The sequence below is a fragment of the Scatophagus argus genome, chromosome 6 (genome assembly GCF_020382885.2).
Source record: "Scatophagus argus isolate fScaArg1 chromosome 6, fScaArg1.pri, whole genome shotgun sequence".
Lineage (NCBI taxonomy): Eukaryota > Metazoa > Chordata > Actinopteri > Scatophagidae > Scatophagus > Scatophagus argus.
The window spans coordinates 5,701,232-5,722,200 of record NC_058498.1 but is presented as its reverse complement, the minus strand read 5'-3'; the positions used below and the strand labels follow the sequence as shown (position 1 = coordinate 5,722,200).

Sequence of the window (20,969 nt, the reverse complement as noted above, 5' to 3'; positions counted from 1 at the left end):
GAAGTTCTGTTATTTATGCTCTTAGTTTTATTTTGTTATTTTTTTGCTGTGACCTTTGCTCATGCTGCCGTACTGCCGGTCCATATCACCAGTCCCACTTTGACCTCAGCGTCCACCTGCAGGGTCTGATTACAAGTTTTCCCAGGAGTTTTATTATCGTCACTCTGCAGTCTTCACTCGGCTGCACTGTACTGCTTACGACCAGAGCAAAGTTCTCAATTATCAACACGCACGAGGAGTCTGATCCATGTGAACTCACTGAACTCACAAAAGCTCATACACACCTACACTTACACACCAAGTGAATGTGGTCTACTGTTTGCATTGCCCCCTGCTGCTCCCGCGGACAGCAATAGTGACAAGAAGAGATTGTGGGTAAACCACAACTATGTGTGAGTACAGAGGACTGTGATTGTCAGTGTGGCTGCTGGACAATAGTCGGAAGTCTGAGGGATCTAATGGTTACATCAAACCGAGTCGGTGGCTTGCAAAAGCTTGGTTGGTGTCGAAAATAGATCCTGGGTTTCTTTTCTGCCTTCCAACATAATAGAGTGTCACTATCTTTTTCTGTAGTCCAGTCACAAAGTTAAAACTGTTTTAAATGTGGCCAAGCAAAATGACAAATATTTGATGATTCCAGCCTCTCAAATGAGCAGATTTGTTGCTTTTCTTTGTTTTTTTTCCAGTGTTAACTGAATCTATTTGGATTTCAACTGCTGGATGGACTAAAACAACTAATCATTTTGAGTTTGTGGGAAATTGTGAAGAGCATTTTTCTAACAATCAATCAGTTAAGCAGATCATTTTCAAAAGCTGCAGTCCTAAGAGAGCTAACGGGCCCTCTGACCCATTTCTGTTGTATTCCAGTGTTTGCTTGTGGCACTTAACCAGTGCTAAGCATCTTAAGTGCTACATGAAAATTGCATGGACGAACTAGTGAGAGGAACAAGTGATATTCTTTAAGAGGCTGGCAGAGCAAGTCGGAGATGTCTGAAGACATTTCACAGGCGCGCGAGCTCTAAAAATGTTGGATGAAAACCAAACAAACAGAACACAGAAACAGACTTGTCTCTCCCAGCACTCCAAACTGGGCACAACCAGTATCATCCGGTGTCAGAGCTGCAGCACCAGCACACTTGTGCTTCCTATCGGCCAAAAGAGAAGCAGAGGCCGCAGTATGGAGCTGCAGGTGTAGGCTTGTTGTGAGGATTTCACGTTTAACATTTCAAACCTGTGAATGATTCACAAGCTGCTTTACATCTAAAATTTAGTTTTCTTCCTCCCAGAATGTGCTTTAATGGTCATTTGTGATTGCGTGAGTTGCTGGTGCTGAAGATTTTGTTATATTCATTTTTCTCAGTTGCTCAAGTTGTATTCCAGTATTGTTCCATCCAGGCGTGCTTGTTTGTGGGTCTCTGTGCACCCGTGAGTGTTGACTGAAGGTTTTTCTGTCCGTCTCTTACTCCAAAACCCCCCAACCACATTCTGAGCACAAAGTCAACATGTGCTTTGTGTATCCAATGGCTCTTTTTCTGATGAAAGTTTTATATCTCCCATCTGCAAGCCAAAGAGAAAATCAGCTTTATGGGGCATTTCACTCTCTCTCTCTCTCTCTCTCTCTCTCTCACACACACACACACACACACACACAAACATCTCTGTTGTTTCTAAGGTAGTTATCGCTTTCCCAGAGGTTAAAGCACACACACATTTGAGGTGATGGAGGAAAAGATGAGCACAAGAGAAGCATAGATGAAACAAAGATGAAAAGGGAGAAAAAAATGACGAGATGACTGAGACTGAGTAGAGGGGAGAGAGAAGATTTTTTTTAGTGTAAGAGATAGCGTGTGTGTGTGTGTGTGTGAGTGTGCATGGAGCTTGTTTGAAGTTCCTCCCCATCTTTCAAACTAGCTGTGGTGAGATAGCTTGCACTAATGGTTTGCATGAAGCTCAGGAATGTAAATCAACAGATGAATGCCTCGCTGCTGCATACGTCTGTCTCTCTGACTGTGGTGTAAGAGAGTGAAATTACTGCGAACCTTTCTCATGTGAGTTGCTGAGTGTTTTGCCTCCGTGGAGCTGCTGCCCGACTGGGATTTAATGAGCCCTGAAGCCTGTCTGCTCCTCCACCTGTGTGTGTGTGTGTGTGTGCATTTCTGTTTCTCATGGCTTCTCGTTGGAGCTGCTAACACACTTGTTTCCCCACCAGGGACCAGGGCGGACACTTCTGTGTTTCAGAGTGTTTGCCAGTGTTTTCTTTTGCTATATACAAACACAGTTATGGTCAATACTGTTCCAAGTAAAGCAATATTGATGCACGTCTGCAAGGTAAGAGTTTGCGCGACAACAACACTATGCCTAAAAAACAGAAACTTAAAAAATAAAGCCATCAGTACAGTATGTTTGCTTGTAACAGGTGCATCTATGAAAAACGTGTTGAATACATTTTGTGGCTTAAATGTCTCTCTGTGAATGAAACGTATACATTATGGGTGCCTTCAGGTACAAAGGCAGTGTGACATTGGCTGACCACTGGGTTTTGTTGGAAACTGGTAATAGGATCCACATGTTAGTGAAAAGGCCGTTTATGGAGGGTAACACTTTCCTTTGGTGACAGGCAGGCGGGATCAGGCGAATAAACACAGCAGAGTTGGCAGGCAGAACACTACAGCTGGCAGGCGTCAGGTGAGAGGCAGCCAAAAGAGGAGAAATCGCTTTAAATCGCGAACGTTTGGCATATTCGAGGGGTAATACCTGAAAAACCATCTTTACGGTAACTGTGTCAGGAGCTGCTGCCACTGAAGTGTGCATTTCAAGAATTAATTCATCAGAACGGGTTGACGAGGCTGTGCACTTTGAGAGTCGTGTGGTCTGACGCATCCTTTGCAGCCGCCGGTATCCCCAAATCCACTGTGCACCCTCTGAAGGATGGACCCCCTGACTACTTGGTACTCAGCTGCACAGCCTCCACAAAGAGAGTCAGAGGCATAAGAGGAGGGAGAGCGGGAAGGCGCAGGTGTCACTGTGACACAATCAGACTAGATTGCAGCACTTGAACTGGCACACCCACCATGAATGACTCCAATCAGCGGGACTGTATCATCAGGGAGGCCTCTTCCGACTGTCAATCAAGGCCCAGTGTTTGAAGCCATTCCTCCCTCTTGTGTATCTTAGACCTGCTTTTAAATAATCAATTAATAACTAATCAATGAAAAGGGAAAGAGTGGTGCATTTAAATTCATTGCAGAAAAATGAATGCGTTTTGGACTGATTGAGTAGTTAAACTATATTAAGACACAATTGTGTGACATAACTAGTCTATCAGAATCAGTCAATTTGGTGAAGTGGGCTGATTTGAATGTCAGGACTCAGTCAAGCACCACACGGCTTCTTCTGAGTATTTTCCTGTGACTCTCTTGTTCTGTAGCTCCTACAACACATTTAGCATAGAACCCTCTAAACAACGTTGGTTTTAAAATCCATGTGTTTAACTTGCTGAGTGATGCGAAAAACTCATTAGATTATAATAAGCACTTCTGAGATTTGCCCTTTCATGCATTTTTCTGGAACAACTGTGGCAAAACGCACTTTTGCAGGACCGGCCATCAGATCTACTTCTATCTTCGTCTGGCCCCTGCAGATTCAGAAGTTGCTGACACGGTGCCATTATCTCCCTGTTCTCCCCGGTAACTAAAATCCACAGACAGCTCTCCATGTCGGCCAATCAGATAACAGATAGCCCCTGATTTCGAGTCAGGGCTGCACGCCTTTCATCCTGCTGCTAGAAAGCATTTTGCCAGGCAGATAGGATCCCACAGAGCGTTTACTGTATGCAACATTTAAAGAATGGGCATCATGACAAAGCATGGGAAGGAGAAACAGAGGGATGATCTTGTGCTTGATTTTAAGGATGAAGAAATGAAGGAAGAGAGGGGGAATAGAGTGAGTTGGGGGGATGAATAGATAAAAGCGAGGATGTTGGAAGACAAATAAAAAGCAAGTACTGAGTAGGACTGAAGGAGGGAGGGATTACGGGGGAGAAGGGAGACAGAAACCTTCTTTCAGGTCACCTCTCATGTCAGCTATAGGGAGGCCTGGTAGAGAGACATTAAAGGAATGAATGAGTAAGAAAAAGAGAGAGAGAATGTCAGCAAAGCATTCCAGCTGCCACGTTTTCCTCACTATCTATCTTTCTGCCTGTATGTCTGCCTCCCAATCAGATATTTCTATCAGTCAGCAGTGGGTTCCTGAAACACTGAGGCACCTCTTTTTCCATCCAGCAAATCAGATGCAGAAAGATGGAGGGAGAAAGAAAGAAAGATTGAGGAGGCAGCAGTGATCGGCGAGAGGTGAGCGAATGAGAGCGAGCAGAATCTGATATATTTGGAATCTTAAATGAGGGTTGCGTACTCACCCTTTGGAGTGTATTTCATTGCACCGCAGTCATATTTCCTTGGCAACATTAGTGTCATAATGAAACTCTCGCCTGAGTCCAGACCAAGCCTCAGAGCAAATTAGTTTCCTCTCCGCTGCAATCTCTGGTTGTACCGCACATTTACAATGGACAGAGAAGGTTTTCCTGTTCAAATTAGCCTGCCTGGTCAGCTGTCAGGGTGAATTATTTTAGTGCGAAAAATGTTTCGGATTTTTGTGGGAAGGGTGCTGACATACCGACAACTTGCTGTTTCTTAGTGTATGTGGGATCCATACAACAGGAGCAGAGCAGTGCAGAGCATGACGTATACCAGAATAGTCAGTGCCGCAAACTCTGAATGCCGTTCTGTTGCGGCCCTGCAGGAACGTGCAGTAAGTAAACAGCAGTACAGAATCAGGTCTACTGAACATGTTTATGATATATTTATATACATATGAATTTATATCTCAATGTGTCAAGGGAATGTAATTACAAAGTTATCACTTTTGGGCTGGATTTCTGAGCAGTCATACAGATATTCTCCTTCCTCAGGAGATGAACCTTTGAGACTTTTGTAATTTTACGATGTTTTTTCTTGTTCCATTAGCGGGCCAAAGATTTCACTTCCTTGGTGAAATACCTCAACCTCTGCTTGATGAATTAAAACACAATTTTAAAATGAATTTAAGTTCATGGTTCCCAGATGTACTGACTTTGGTGATCCCTTGACTTTTCCTCTAATGCCACCATGAGTTTTGCATTTGTGGTTTTTATGTCATTTCATCAGTTTCCCCAGATGTCACCCTTAGGATATATAAATGGATTAAAAAAAAGTCTACAAGGGCTTCTCTAAACACCATTACACCCATTACAACTGAAAGGAAAGCCATTCCTCCCTCAGGAATCCATTGACTGCAGAGCCAGAATGATCAAAATGCCACTAACAGATGGCACATATCGCACTCGTTAACGGAAAAACTGAAAAAAAATGTTAAAAACAAGCAACCATCAGGCCTGAGTACGTCACCGTTGTTCCTGCTGTGTGGTCATGTTGTCTCCCAGTAGATAGCTAAAGCCAACACATGCTTTGCCAGACTGCATCATGGCACAAACACTAACCAACAGTGACCCACTGACGCTTTGTTTTTCTGTGTCACGATGCCACCACTGTGCATTGTGTGCAGCTGACTAAGCCGCTTCAGACCTCTGTATGCAATGCGGCGATTTGGCCACAACCCAGAGCCCCAGATTTGTCCTAAACCATTTCAGTTAGGACGGCTCTGCCGGCTGTGGTTTAATGCGGAGACAAACAACTAGCCTGAGTAACAAACCCAATTTGTCATCAGGATCAAGCAGATGCATTTAGTATGTCTGTTCTCTTCAGCCCCGTCGTCTCTTTATCTGATCGTCTTGATGTTTTGCACACTTTTCTGGAATGTCATTGTAGGTGGCCATCTGTTTACTGTGAGAAGATGCAGGCTTTCTAGAGAACTTGCGCATTTTATCTGCCGGTCGATTTATGCTTAGTTTGTATCCTCTGAATAAGGTGTGTGTGTGTGTGTGTGTGTGTGTGTTGTGTTGATGCTGAAATCATGATTCTCCTCCCTTTAAAACCGTGCACACATGCAAGCACAAATGGGTGAACAGAGGTCTGCAGAAAAAAACCAAAGATTTTCTATCTCTCTTCCTGGCTCTTAGTTTATTTTTATCCTGGATGCTTGTAAGTTATGTGTCTTCCTTTTTATGTACCTCTGTCCCCCAGTGACTTCTCTTCTCCCCTCTCTTCCTTTCAAATCTTTCTCTTTCTGCTTCTCTCTCTCTCCACTCTTTCCTCCCATCCATTCATCGGGGCTGTGCAAGAGTGAGGCTGGGAGAGAAGAGATGAAAGACTCCAGAGTGTGGTTTTCATCATAGATGCACATGTACACTACACACACATACACACACTACTCCTAACAGTGTGTGTATTGAACTGAATACACATGCTCCTGTGTGTTTTTCTTGCATTCTGATGGTGTTATTAGCAATTCGCGCGTTCCAACTGATGAAATTCTGAAAATGAAAGGATTATTGTGCTTTGAACTTGCCTAAATCGGAAGAATTTCTAAATGTAAAAGATCAAATTTAGAACCAATTCTGTCAATGTGTGTGTGTGTGTGTGTGGGTGTGTGGGTGTGTGCGTGTGCCTTAAATATAACCAGAATAAGTCTGTTACCAAGAAACTGTGACAGTCCATTTTGGATTTCACAAAGAGCGTGTGTGTCTGTGTGTGTGTGTGTGCGGGTAGGTGGTTGCATGCGCATTATAGGATACGAGCAAGAGCATGAATACACATTTTTCATGTTTTTGTCAGCACATGTACAGACCCACACTTTCTGTAACCAAACACACTCGAATGAGTTACGGCCTCTTTATTACTCATAACTGTCTGTTGTTTTCCTCATTCATTCGGTTATTGTTTATTCTATAAACTGTGTGTAATTTGTGAAAATGCGTCATCACAACTTTCCTGAGCCCAATGGAACATCTTAACATTACAGCATTTTTTTATACTTGAGAAGTTGCAACCACAGATTTGACGTGTTTTGTCAATCACCTAATTGAAAAGTCAACTAACGGTTTTAAAAACTCTTTAAATGGTTCTTTTCTTTAGTTAAATGGCCTTTTATGAATTTCTAAGTACAAGTACAAATCTAATCACCAATTGAAAGTACGAATCCAATCACCAAGAATGGACAAAATACGCAAATGATATTTTTCTTCTTACTGTTAGGATTAAAATGCATTGTCACAATTAATTTGCCTCGTCACTGAGAAAATCCTCTCTGCAGCGCCTTGAAACTGAATGAATTGTTGGTGGATTGAGTGCATTGCTGCTGAGTGGGTTCCCGACGTCTCCACGCCGAAGCCCAGTTGACTCTTGACATACAGCTTTGTGGGGGTGTTAAACATGGTGGTGAATGGGAGGAGGATAAGCTGACAGGCAGAAAGAGCCCTCCTTTGATGGGATTAACACAGTGGCAGACAGGGACTAGTACTTTAGATTGATTAAAGTGTAATCCTGGTGGATAATCATGCCTCCTGATGTGACATGTGTGGCCAGCACCCCCACACAGCAACCCCCCACCCCACCCCATCGCTGTCTAACGCACACAAACAGCATCTTCAGACACACTCACGCTCCCTTTTCCACCTCTTATGACGTCGTTCCCTGACTGTTACTCTTTCGAAAAGGTCAAGAGGAATGCAGAAGAGATGAAAAAGATGGGAAATGAACACCCAAGCTGTCATGTCGTCAGTCACTCAGAGAGACTTTGAGAGAGAATTTCTCCGCTGCAGGACCAATAAAGGACTATCTTATGTCCAGAATCACTCCCTCCTTCCCTCAATCACCACATCATGAACATGCAAGAGTTTACTCTGCACTTGGCAGCAACTTTTTTATTCTAGAGAGTCACCAATCATCAGCATTTTGTACCATCATTGACCGGTGCACATCTGTAATTTATAGATTTACTAAAGGAAAGGCAAAGCACTGTGGCATTTTCAGCAAAAAGTCATAGACGCTATGACGACCTCATTTTTCACTCCACTGTGGGAACGTTTGAGGTCAGTCACCCCAGGGCATTTTACAATTAGATTTTACCATAAGAGCAAATTCTCAAGTGTGTCCATCTTTTTCATACACCCCTGCTTTTCACTCAATTTGTTCTCGGTAATCATTTTCCTCATAAATTTACACAGTGAGTTGTGTCCATGCAGGTTTCCATGCTTCTTCTCCCATATGTGTGATCAATGGGAACAATGTGCATGAAGGGCACTCACAATATGGAACTGAGGTCAGCTATCAGAGCTCTACAGAGTTTCGGTGTGATAGCCTGGGTATGGGAACTGGCCTGCAGTCCAAAAGAGGAAGAAGGATATTTATCTTAGATTCCTATAACACAACCACAGTCTGGAGAAATTCAGCTGTAATGCATTGGTCGTGTTCTGTGGAAGATTGAATTGTGGTTATGGTGGGTTTTATGGTGACCGCGTGCTTAGCTTTTAGTATGAGAACATTGTTACAGTCTGTTACAGGCAGGAGAGAAAATTCTTAAGCTTCACACAACCAAAACAAAACCTAAAGGGTGATTTTGCAGTCATTCACCATAATATCTCTTTTTATTCGTTTCTGTCTCATGCCTTATGTTTCTCTCTCCTCTCTTTCTTTTTGCTCATGGATTTCATAATAACAACTCAAGTGGTGACATCTTATCCTGGCAGACAAAGCAGCTGACAGAAAAGGAAATCAATTTTGAGAGAATAATTTACTGCCAAGATATGAGATGATGCATGCTGGTGTGTGTCGAGATGAAGCGGCAGAGATGTGGTTGATCCCGATTTCTGCTGCTATTCTCCGCTCAGCATGGAGAGAAAAAAAAGAATAAAAAGTCCTCTCTGGACCATATTTGGCATTGGTAGCATGTAGAGGCTTGTCAGCATGTGTACTGGTGACATTATGTTTTAATTTTGATGAACACACAGAAATAAAGTAGGCCTGTGAGGTTTGAGCCTTTCGCCATGGACGCAGGAAGTAGAGGTGCGAATGCTTTATCAGTCAAGCGTATGAACTATACAGTAGAGTTTGGAGTTGGAGTTTCTGTTAACAGTGAGACACAGACAGCTGAGTTATATCCTACTCCTGTCTCTTCTGTGATATGTCTGTATCCTCACTGCATTATTAAAAACTGTGAGACTGCTTACACCTGACATTAACATGCGTCTGGGGTGATCCAAGTGGACAGCTTGAAGTACATCAGTTCATGTCTTCCATTAGGTTACCAAACATATTGCACTTCATATACATGTATCAAGACTGTCTGTCCTCTGAAGTGACCACAGGTTCGACTCCCACCTGTGCCTTCTTTGCTGCATGTCTTCCCCTCTCTCTGAGAGAGAGAAGTAATAATAATAATAATAACATTGTATAACAAAAACATTGGCTGAATTAACAGAAAGGTCCAAATAATGAACAATTTGTCACAGAAAGCAATGCATGAATTTGAAAAAGTTTTTTCTAACTCAACAGCTCACAAAATTTAGAGTTTGTTTAATGGAGTCTGGGGAATTTCTCAATAAGGGACAAAGAAGAAGCCTATATTGGTTACTCTTTACTGTATTTGTAAAATCTGGCATGTTTTCATCAACGAAATGTTTTCTTCTTTCAGAAATTTAGTGAAATCAGCTCATGCTGTCAAATTTCATCTTAATGGCCATTCAAATACAAATACATAAATGTGTGCATCGCTTAGTGAGATGTCATTATACAGCTTGACCTCTCAGCACCCTCAGCTATCACTGACTTCCAGCATCCCTGCCTTTCGCTCTCTCTTTCAGCTGTTTAACACTTTTTCTACATAATTGCCTTTCAGGTTTTCCTCTTGTCTCTCTCTCATTCATCATTTGCTGAATCTCTCTTTATCCCTCGTTCACACCCACTGGCCTCACACACATACAGTATCTCATCTTAAGCCATCTGTAGTGTCCGTCTCCGGCCATCTGCTCTCTCAACCTCAAACGTTACTCGGTGCTTTCGTTGGAGAGGCGAGCAGATTAAACTTTTTGACTTTGTGTCCCCCCCACGTGACACACAGTGTGTGGTAGTAACAGGCTATAAAGTAACAGATGGTTTTCTCACCGCAGCATCACGAAAAGAGTGGTTAGTTTGATTTGAAGGGCATTTCCCTCAAGGTGAAAGATGTTTTCTAAAACATACAGTGCAGGGTTTGTTATTGGTATGATAATCTGTTGCATCCTGGGCTATAATCACCCCAAGACCTGAACCAGCATGAGGGGGTATGGATGGATGGATGAGTCACATTGCTGTGCCCTTTTATTGTCAGTGCAAGACAAGTTTTCTGACACTGTAACATTTCGTTTGCGTGTTCTCCATCACTTTTGGGGGTGGCATGTTGTTGGGCACTTTCACTTAAGGTAAAGGTCAAGACTTTTGGGAAATATGCTAATTTACCTTTGTTATGAGTGTTAGAAGGTCGATAACCACTCTCACAGGGAACAACAGCTCAGTCGACCTCCTGGAATCGTGTGCTCAGAGACACTGGAACCGGAGATGTTGTCCAAGTGCTGGACAGATGGATAACCTGTTGTAACTTCCTAGTTGTCCTTCACATTTCTGATGGTCTACAGATTAAACGAACATGCAAACTTTAACAGTAAACATTAAGAGGTATTTGATCTTTTAAGGTTAGATCGAGTCAGGCAAACTGTTTCATATCGTCGTCAATTAAACGCCTAGAGGGTTTTTTCACGGTTGCGCAAAATAATTGGAAGACATCACTCTGGGCTATGTGGATGGAATGAGCACTCATGGTAGTTTGACGTTTTATTAGCTAAATGATTAAAACAATTAATTCCTTGCTGTGCAGCTTGATTAAAATTTGTTTAATGTAGTGTCACTCTGAACTGGTGTTTTGGCTGTAAGAGAAAGAGGATGTTTAAAGTCTTCATCCTTTTATTTAAGTTATATTGCTGACCCTCATGTTTTGAGATGCAATCTCTGTTGACTCCATGGCCCCGTTCACTTGTTCTCTTCATCTCAACAAGTGTGGAGGTCCAGCAAAGACGCTCAGCACCGTGTCCAGCCCTCACAGCTGTAGGGAGCAGCCTAATTTTTGCTAGCTTCCAAAGATGTAATTTGAAATTGACTTTTACAACTCTGCCGGCTGTCAGCCAAACCATGTTATTTCCCAAGTTAGTATTCCACTCAGAAAGGGAACGAGAGAAGAACAGCGGGAAGCTGTCATGGTGTTGTGGCTACAGTGGTGAGAGGGAGAGAAGAGGTCGGTGAAAGAGGGACGAGATATGAAGCAGATACAGGTTAGGGAATAGGCCAAGTGTACACTCAATCCAAGAGCTAAAATAAGAGAGGCAGGAAACAAGCATTTCTTTATTCCACCTACTGAAGAGAGGGGCACAGTTACGGTCCTGTGAAGACAAGGGGAATCCCAGTGAGGCGACCGGCTCCCAGGAACCCTTGTTCTTCCAGTTTCCTGTTTGTGGTTCTTCTTCCCTAAACCTTATGATCATGACCTTACTGCTTTGACAAATGGAAAAACATTCAGAATACACTTCTGTGGTCTCAGCGGGAAAGAATTACTCGTTGAAGAAATAAATAAAGCTCTGCCTGGCCTCTACAAATGCCACTAACTTCACTGAGCTGGGAACTTAAATTCCAGTCGCACCAGTATTGACCAAGAAGTAGAGTGCTGTGGTTGTACTGGGCAGCATCAAGGTCTATATGTGTGAAAGTGTGTGAATGCTCAACTGTCCACTGTGGATAAAAGCCCATATTCTCAGCAAAACCTTTTCGTGGAATAAGAATGCTATTACTGAAATCACAATCAGTCAGTGAGATAGAAAGGAAATTTTGCTCATCTGAATAATCTTGATTCTGGCTAATATGAAATATCACGGCGCAAATGACATTCAAATCAGGAGGCACATGCATGAGCAAATGCTCCGAGCCAGAACGAAGGGTTGCCTGGACTCAGCCAAGTTTTCACAGACCATGGCTTGTTCTTTTCCCATTTGAGCGCCTTGTGCAACTGCCTCCTTTTGGAGTGCAGTAAGACTTCATCAGTTTTCTCCTTGGCTACATGCACATGTAAAAGCTGTGTTTTAAGTTTACATTGTGTCTTAATTAGCTCTATATTTACTTAAGTGTAAGGGTATCAAATTATGAAATGTTTTTCGTCAATTCAATTTCCCACTTCTTTTATCTACATCTATTGTAAACATCCAAACCCCCTCAAAGTGGTGTGTCTGCCTCTGCTCAGCCAGCCAGCCTTTTGTTTCTGCTCCCACAAACAAAGTCTGTGTTTTTAAATTAGCTCCCTGCAGGCCAAACCATAATGTGTTCTTTCCATTTGGATTTTCTGTCATTGTGTGTGAATGTGTAGTTCACTGACCCAGTGCCTGTGTCCTGGTCTGACTGTGGCTTTTTTATACTAAGCTGAAGTCACAAACACTCAATGTGGCTGAAGCAGAAGTAGTTTAAGCTGCAGTTCCTCTGATGGCCTCTAGATTCTCGCTCAAATTAAACTCCTACTTGTACTTGAAGTGAAGGGGAAACCTCCACCTTCTCTCTCAACTCAGATATTTTCTTTGAGAAACGCTTGCTTGTTTCACAGACATCCCAGTCTGACCCAGTCAGTCACGCCTAACAACCGAAGGTGACAGGTATGACAGGTAGTGGCACATTGAACTCAGGGCTTCAAAACATCCCTTCAGGAATCTATTAAGGACATCATGATGGTTACCTCAATGTTTTTGTCAGGGTTGAAGCAGTCCTTCTTGGGAAATGATGTAGTGTTTGCTTAGGGTGTTTTTAGTTGCAATTAAAGTTGCTTAATTGTTTGTTTATTTTTAGATGCAATTAAATCAAAACCAGTTATTTTGTTTCAAATGCCCATAATAGTCTCACTGAGCGAAGCAGGAGTTCTTCGCCTGTGCGTCTCTTTGTTTTGACATGTGCAACAATATGAGACCAGAGACACAAAGAGTTTGTCTGTGTCACTATGGAATCATCCCCCCTTTGTCCCACAGTCAACCTAAATACACTCATTTCATCTCACCAGAGAGTTGTACAAACCTATTTCAAGAAGCTGGTAATTTGGGAAGCTTTGAAAACAAAATGATGCTGGGCGAGCCGTCTTTTCACACAGTCTGTGTGCTCTGTCTGTCACTCTGTGGTTCACACTGGTTGATGTGGATATCTGTACAGCTGAGGTGAGGGAGGAGGCACTGCGGGATGCAGCTCTCCGTTTTGTTCCTCAGATGGAGAGAGAACTCAGTTGTGAGGAACAGTGTGAGATTTATTCAACTTTTTAAGCTCCACAGTAGCAGTGTATGCCATTTTTTAACTATTCATATTTCCTAAAAAAAAGGACACAGGCTTTTACCATAACCTTCAAATATGCCTGTGAGTGTGCATACAGTCTGCAATTCTGATCATCTGCAACCATCTGAAGTTAATTGTTGCTTTGTGTGCGAGTCAGGTGATTCATTTGTGTGTTCATATTCCAGCAGTACTGAGCTTCATTTTATTTGAAGACCTTACTACCTCTCTCTTTCAGCACACCATTTCTGTGTGCACAATTATTTGTTAACAGTATTGTCACTCATTTTCACCTAATCGTCTTGTGATGATACAAGCATTGGACAACAAATTCAATGACAAAGTACACCAACAACTGGATTTACAAAAGTATAAACTATTGCCCCACAGATGAGGAAGGAGCAAAGCGTCATCAGTGAAAGAAGTTTTAAGTCGACTATTTATATGTGCCATTGCACACCATCATTCTGATACTGCAAACTTTCCTTATTTATATTGTAATCACAATATCCACTATGTCACATCATACATCAGTATCCTCACAGGTATCTTTATGGTGCTTGTGTGAGTGTGCACGTAGCAACCCAGAGATTAGTCACATGACCGCTGCAGTGAATAATTAAGCAGGGCTCCCATCATCGGCGGAAATGATGTCTATCTTCTGTCCTCTGAGAATATTCATTTGTGGTGATTGTATGTGTGTGTGTGTGTGTGTGTGAACACGTAGCAGGGGAAGAGAAAGAGAGAACGAAAGTGACCTTGCCAACCCTTTCTTTTCCTCTGTCTTATTTTTCCTTGAAGGGAGGAGGAGGAGGAGGAGGAAGCAGTAAGGAGAAGAGTGGGAGACGTATTTCATTTGATACTCAGGCACTCAGGGAATACATCCTCTTTCCTCTCTTAGTCCAGCTATCTGTTTGTCTCTCTTTGGTTTACAGCAGAATAAAAGCTGCCCTTGGAATTAATGACTTGGGTCTTCGTCTCCATTAACATGGAATTCACACATGATCTGCTCAGGGATCATGGATGGATTTTATGGGACTTAGTGCTGGACTGTCTGACCTCTGTGAAACCTTGAATTAGAATCAGGTTCTAAAATGATATCAGTATACAAACTGTAATGGTTTATGTGGCCTGTTAAGAGCAGCTTTCCACTAACACAAAATTGTCAAGAATTAGTCGGCGTCGCTGACGCAGAAATTAGCTGACCCCGGATGCAGAGTCAAAAAGGAGCTGACAGGCGTGGTGGAGGTCCAAAAAACAATTGTCTTTATTAAAGAAAACAAAACCTAACTAAAACAAACTCACACTGTGAATCCCAGACAAACTATGGGAAAAATCTCCTGGCATGGCATGGCAAGTTAAAGCAAAAAGCTCCTGGCATGACATAAGACATTCAACGCTTGGACAAAGGTGACTGGGAAGACAAGGACTAAATAGACAAGACAACGAGACACAGGTGACACACATCAGGAGGGAAAAAGCAATCAGGAAAACTAAAGCAAAGCTACATGAAAACAGGACACACAGAGGAAGAGACACTTTCAAAATAAAACAGGACATGACAAAAACCTTGAACATAATACATGGAAGCACAAGACAAACATGGAACATGGCACATAGACAGAAATCAAAAGACAAAGCATAAGCAAAAAACACCAGGCATGACAAAAATAAACTTCTCATTCACTGATGTTAAGAAAGCACCAATAAATTTCTCCCCCCTTCTTTTGTTGTACTAAGCTATAAGCCAGCCTGAACACAAATAAGTTGGGCTTCTCAGTGGTACCACTGCACCATGTACTCATAATGCTCTGTGCCTCTGCGCTATTAAATTAGTTAGAAACACCCAAAAAACACTTATAAGATTAAACAAGTGTTGTGGACGATATAGAAAGGAAGACACTCTGCACTGGATGGAGAGTTTCAACAGGACAAGAAAAGAGAGGAGGAGTCCTGACGAAAATAAAAGATCAGAGAGGGAAGATAGCAGGAGGCACAGAGGCAGACAGTCAAACAGAGAGGAGACAACAGTATTGGACTACAGTGTGAGTGAGCTGACAGAGCCTGCGAGCTGTGGATCAGAAGAGACATATGTTGTCTTGTATTTGTTTGCTGACAGACGTTTTTTAAAACTGGTATCTTGCCATTTTGTCCCTCTGTTTTTTTAAATCTGAACCAGCAAATTAGTTCAACAAGTACCAACCGGACCAGAGTGTGACCCACTTATGGTCTCCGCAGCCCTACTTGGTGTTTTCATGTATTCTGGGTGATCAGAGTATCACTTGATTTAGAAAAAAGAAGGTGAGAGCGTACGTCGTAGTCATCTGGGATAGGCTCCAGCTCCCCCGCAACCCTGATGGATAAGCGGTATAGAAAATGGATGGATGGATGAAGGTGAGAGCGTAAAGGTGCAGTCCAGACATCAGATGGGATTCAGAATCTTGCAAACCTTTGTCAGCGGTGTTATTATGCGCTGTAGTAAATATAACTCAGTGAGTGAGACGCTCGGCACGAGAGGCGGAGCAGGATTGCTAGAGTTTAAAAGCATCATCGAAAAACAGGTCAAGGATCCAGGAAACTCAGAGAGGGTTGGGGGTTGAGACAAGACAGGATTATTTTTTCTTTTTTCTTTTAACTAGTTGCTGCTCAGGTGATTTAACACTATGAATCCACTCATTCCGATACATTAGGTGTCAGCATGCCCCTCTGAGTGATTTCAATCTGCCAATCAACACAAAGCAAATTTCAGCCTGTGTTTCTGTTCACAAACTGACCTTATGAGGTTCCTCGCTGTCCAGCCAGTTTGACACATACGATTTGTTTGTAATATTCTTATTTCTAGAATTACATTACAGACTAATGTGACTGGACTGCAAGGACAAAGACAGAGATTAATGACTGTCTCTTCATAAATTATGAAATGTTGTTGTAAGCCTGATAACACTGGTCGGTACAGCAGTTTATATTTACAACCCTGCCCACGCTTTTGCTGTCCCGCCTGCATTTAGCCACACCATGTCAGTAAATTTTAGCCAGACTGCGCTGTAATAAAATATGACAAAGATGTAATTTGTCCTGCCCGACAGGTGCAGCAAAACAAACACTTGGGTGAAGTTGTCAATCAAGCAGCATCTGTACACACCCCAACTGTCCTCAGGAGGTCCAGTCAGGCAAAATCAGTGAAAACACCTGTGTGGTGCAACATGGCTGTGTGTAATGTCACACTGTAGATATTTTCTCATGCTTTTAAATACAGTGTTTTATGAGGCTCCAGTAGTGTGCGAAATACATTTATTTAAGAGATTATGTGAACTATATGGACAAAGGTATTGGGGAAAACCTCTTCATTATTGAATTCAGGTGTGGTATGGGGCTGTTTTTCAGGGGTTGGACTCGGCCCCTGACTTCGAGTGATGGGAAATCTTAATACTTCAGCATACCAAGACATTTTGGACAATGCTATGCTTCCAACTTTGTGGCAACAGTTTGTTGAAGGCCCTTTTCTATTGCAGCATGACTGTGTCCCAGTGCACAAAGCAAAGCTCCATAAAGACATGGTTGGATGAGTTTGGTGTGGAAGAACTTGACTGGCCCACACAGAGTCCTGACCTCAACCCCATCCAACACCTTTGAGATGAACTGGAACAGAGATTGTGAGCCAGGCCTTTTGGTCCAACATCAGTGACCTCACAAATGCTCTACTGTATGAATGGGCAAATAAATCCTACAGAAACACTCTAAAATCTTGTAGAAAGCCTTCCCAGAAGAGTGAGAGCTGTTATAGCTATAAAGGAGGAGACCAACTCCATATTAGTGTCTATTTATTTTGAATGCGATGTCATTAAAGTCCCTGTTGGTGTAATGGTAGGGTGTCCCAATACTTTCGTCTATATAGCTTAAATCTGAGTGATAACAAATGTATTTTAACTTCTATGCCAAACCACATACAGTATGTATTCTATATGTGTGGTCTGTCTGTTTAAAATCATTTAAAACTCTTTTAATTACTTATTTCTCAGAAAAAAATTCTAAAGTACAAGTCAGATATGGTAGCAAGTGGTGGCAGCATATCTAACTTCAGGCAGCACAAGGAAAGCCAAAGGTATAAATGATTTTACTTTCTGATGTGTAAGAGTATTAGAAGTTTGCCTTCTTTGGATCGGTTGAAAAATGACCTCAGCATCGTGTGAGTCCCTCGAGAATAATATGAGACAGTCCATCCCAATGAAACAACTGTCTCACATGGACACACACTCACTGACAAACTTTGGATTGGTGTTTATACACCTTTTAAAAAAAAAAAAAAAAAAAAAATACAACCCAAAAAAACAAACAAAAAAAAACCTTGTTTGATAGCTTCAATCTGATAACCTCATCAATCATCCTGACTTTAATCCAGACTCTGTTTTCATAATATGTAAATCATTCTGTCATTGGCCCAGTGTTTAATAGTTGTTTTTCCAGGCTCCCATCTACACCTGCCCCTCAGGCTGTCATCAACAATGAGGGAGTGTATTTACGCACAGGCTGTCCATTTATCATCTCCTGTTGTCCTGAACTCATACCCATGTGCCAGAAGACACGGTGACAACTAATGACTGAATACACCTCCTATTTTATTCTGGAAATTACAGTGGAAATAAGCGTTTAGTCTGCTCAGCATACCTACTGAACAGAAACATTATTAACAAGAACTGTAAATATGAGGTGCTTTTAATGCAGCTACAGCCCTCTGACCAATGCTTTACTCCTCTCAGGCCTGCAAGACGCAAAAATGATGGATTATGCCACAGCTGCAAGCAAGTGGAAAATCAATTTTCCCCTGAAAAAACGTTTTTCTTACATACATTATCATATTTCACGCTACATGACACATATTGAGATGTTATATTTTCAGGCTTTCGATCTTGCTCACGGCAAAACAGAAACGGGCTGATGATTAAAAAAGTGGCTGGTTAACGAGGTGAGGAAAAACAGCACTTCAAAGCCCCAACCGGGTGGTACAGAGTCGGGGAAGAGTTTGTACCCAAACAGCTGATTATGTAAGAGAGAATGGGAACAGCAGAGGAGTAAAATGTGTTTACACGTACACTACACAATTAAATTTTAAGTTACAAAAGCGGTGCTGGTCTGAAATCTGTTTACCTTTCTCTCTCAGAGGAGATGCACAAACTCCCAGATTCAATCCGTTCAGAAAAAAATAATAATAATAAAAAAAATCTTACCTTGTAAATACCAGAAACACATTTAGAAAATGAGTCAGTAACAGAAAATAAATTGGCCCAAAATGAAAATACAAATTGACTGTCAGTGGAGTCGTTATGGATGAATGCCAAAATCCACAAATAACCTTGTTTTTCTAAGGCTGCCTATCAGATGATGGATATGATCACTAATTTACAGTTGTGGTTAAGAATATGTGTACTTTTTATGTTTTTTGCAAAGAATTCCTGGGCAAGTATGAAAACTTAACATTCACTCTTAAGATTAGATGAATGCATGTTCCTTTCAACGGAAATATAACTGTGTCAACATGCCAGAGAACGATACAGTTTGTACTGTTTGTCATTAAATGTCTACCTTCCATCCTGGGCACACCTTTTTGTTTCACTACTATAGCTGGTCACCAAATAAATGATGACTATAATATAGTATAATATAAATATAGTACTGAGCATGTAATTTAAATTACGTTTTTCAAATGGAAATTTACAATTATTAAAAACAATTAGCATCCAGAACCAGAGGCTCCTCCCACTTCACAACTCTGTATGCTTGTTTGCTTTTTCGTTCAACTTCAATGACTCAATTCCCCCACAGCAATCATTTCCTTCTACTATAACTATATATAATTATATCAGTGTATGAATGTGGATTTTTACCATATCGTATTGTAAGAGCAAACATTTAAAATGGGATATCAACTGCATTCCATTTGGCTTTAACACACGACTGGCAATGGTCAGCATGCTTCAAGCACTCAGTCTTTGGATATGTGTGCATATCAGGCATGCTTGGCAGAGATAGCTTAGCATTATCGTGGCCACACAAACCATGAGCCATTGTCTCAGACCCTCGTCACCGCTGTGAAATATTTGCTTTGGCATCAGAGTTTCCCGTATAAACATGCACGGGACTTGAATGTTGCCTCTACCTTTCTACCACTTCTTTTCTCTGTGTGTGTCCTTAAGAAGCAGTAAAGCTTCCGGTCTGTTCTCTGCTAGGAATTTTGAGTTACTTATTCCCTCCTCGCCCCGTGGTTACTGCAGAGATAGATGGCTTCTGTTAGACAGACAGAATGAGGTGAGTCGAATCGGGGTTTAGCTGCACAGAAGCAGGGAACCCCCCCACCATTCTCCATGAGACATATTGTGTTGATAGATTTGGGGTTGATGATATTTTGGGATTCAGCTACAGTGAAACGGGGGTGGGGATTTGAACTGATGCTCGACTAAACATGTCCCACATCCTCAACATCTATGTGTGTGTGTGTGTGTGTGTGTTCCTCTCAGTGTGCAAGTACAACATGCACTCAAGCTGCATTATATGTGGGTTACATGTGCTATTTGTGGGCCTCCTTGTTTCTGCATCCACCCACACATACTCGGCAGTTGACAGACAGACAGATGCAACAGTCACAGCATCTCTCCATTATCTCAGGGGCAAACAGACCAAAGTGCTGTCAATATGAAAATCAAGCGGCTACATTTTAGAGTCCACAGGACCCAATGGAAAATGCTTACAGAGCACGATCAAAAGCACTTTAAAAAACTTTGGTTAATTAAAACGATTGAATGGACGTGATCAGAAAGACAAAATGGTGCAGGGAAGCAGCACTTCGCCCTACAGAAATGAATGGAAATTCAAAAGTGTTCAAAAGCCCTTTTCAAATGTTCTGGAAAATACAGAATATACCACACTGACCCCCTCCCAGCTAATGATTTATCTCAGCTGGCAGCGAGAGGGGAGGAAAATTAAAAGCCCTGTTGTCAAAACGAGTACAGGCTGTGTACTACAGGCACCTCCAATAATCAACATGCCCTCATCCCCATCTTGTCTCCTTCCTGTCGCTCTTCAGTATGGGGTTTCATCTGCTCGCTTCACGTTGATTCATTTGACTTCTCCTAAAGCTCCTTGTGTTTCCTTTTCTCGTTCTCTTGATTATTATTTTGTCTTTTCTAAAAATGTCCTAATTGCTTGCCCTCTCTAGTTTCCCAACATCCTCCTTCGTCACTACAATTAAAGGCATGCTCTAATTGGAAGCTCTTGGTGAAATAGGCAGTGTTGGAGACAATGTATGGAGTATCTTGCATGTATTTTGGGTTAGTTGTGCTGGACTCATGCAATATTGGCAGAATGGGAAGAACAGAAAAAAAAACCTGAAAGTGTCCACACATTATTCTAAGATGCTTAACCAAATGGCAAGCCCCATGTGATTACACCATATAAGTATCCTAATTAGTTCCTTTTGTTGTGTTGCTTATATGTTGGCAGTTTGTTAACATAGGAAATCAGATCCAAACAGTGTATGGATTAGCCATATTGCCTGTGACTTATCTATACTGTGACACTTATTTTTGCCAAGTGGGAGATATTGTTGCTGTCAGAAATCCACTATAGCTTTGACTCTCAATTAAAAGTCAGAGGATGACAAGA

The 20,969-nt window shown here is 41.9% G+C and overlaps 1 protein-coding gene across 4 annotated transcripts in view; it reads left to right on the top strand.

The window, feature by feature from the left end:
• kank4 (KN motif and ankyrin repeat domains 4) overlaps nucleotides 1-20,969 on the top strand; it is a 70,712-nt gene that overhangs the window by 8,388 nt on the left and 41,355 nt on the right. Inside the window, exon 1 of one of the 4 annotated variants that reach the window (XM_046391160.1) lies at nucleotides 3,235-4,349. The exons of the other annotated variants lie outside the window; for them this stretch is intronic. The gene's annotated coding sequence lies outside the window, so the exon portion shown is untranslated. Of the gene's footprint in view, nucleotides 1-3,234; nucleotides 4,350-20,969 lie in introns of those variants that run through there. 4 annotated transcript variants of the gene reach the window in all.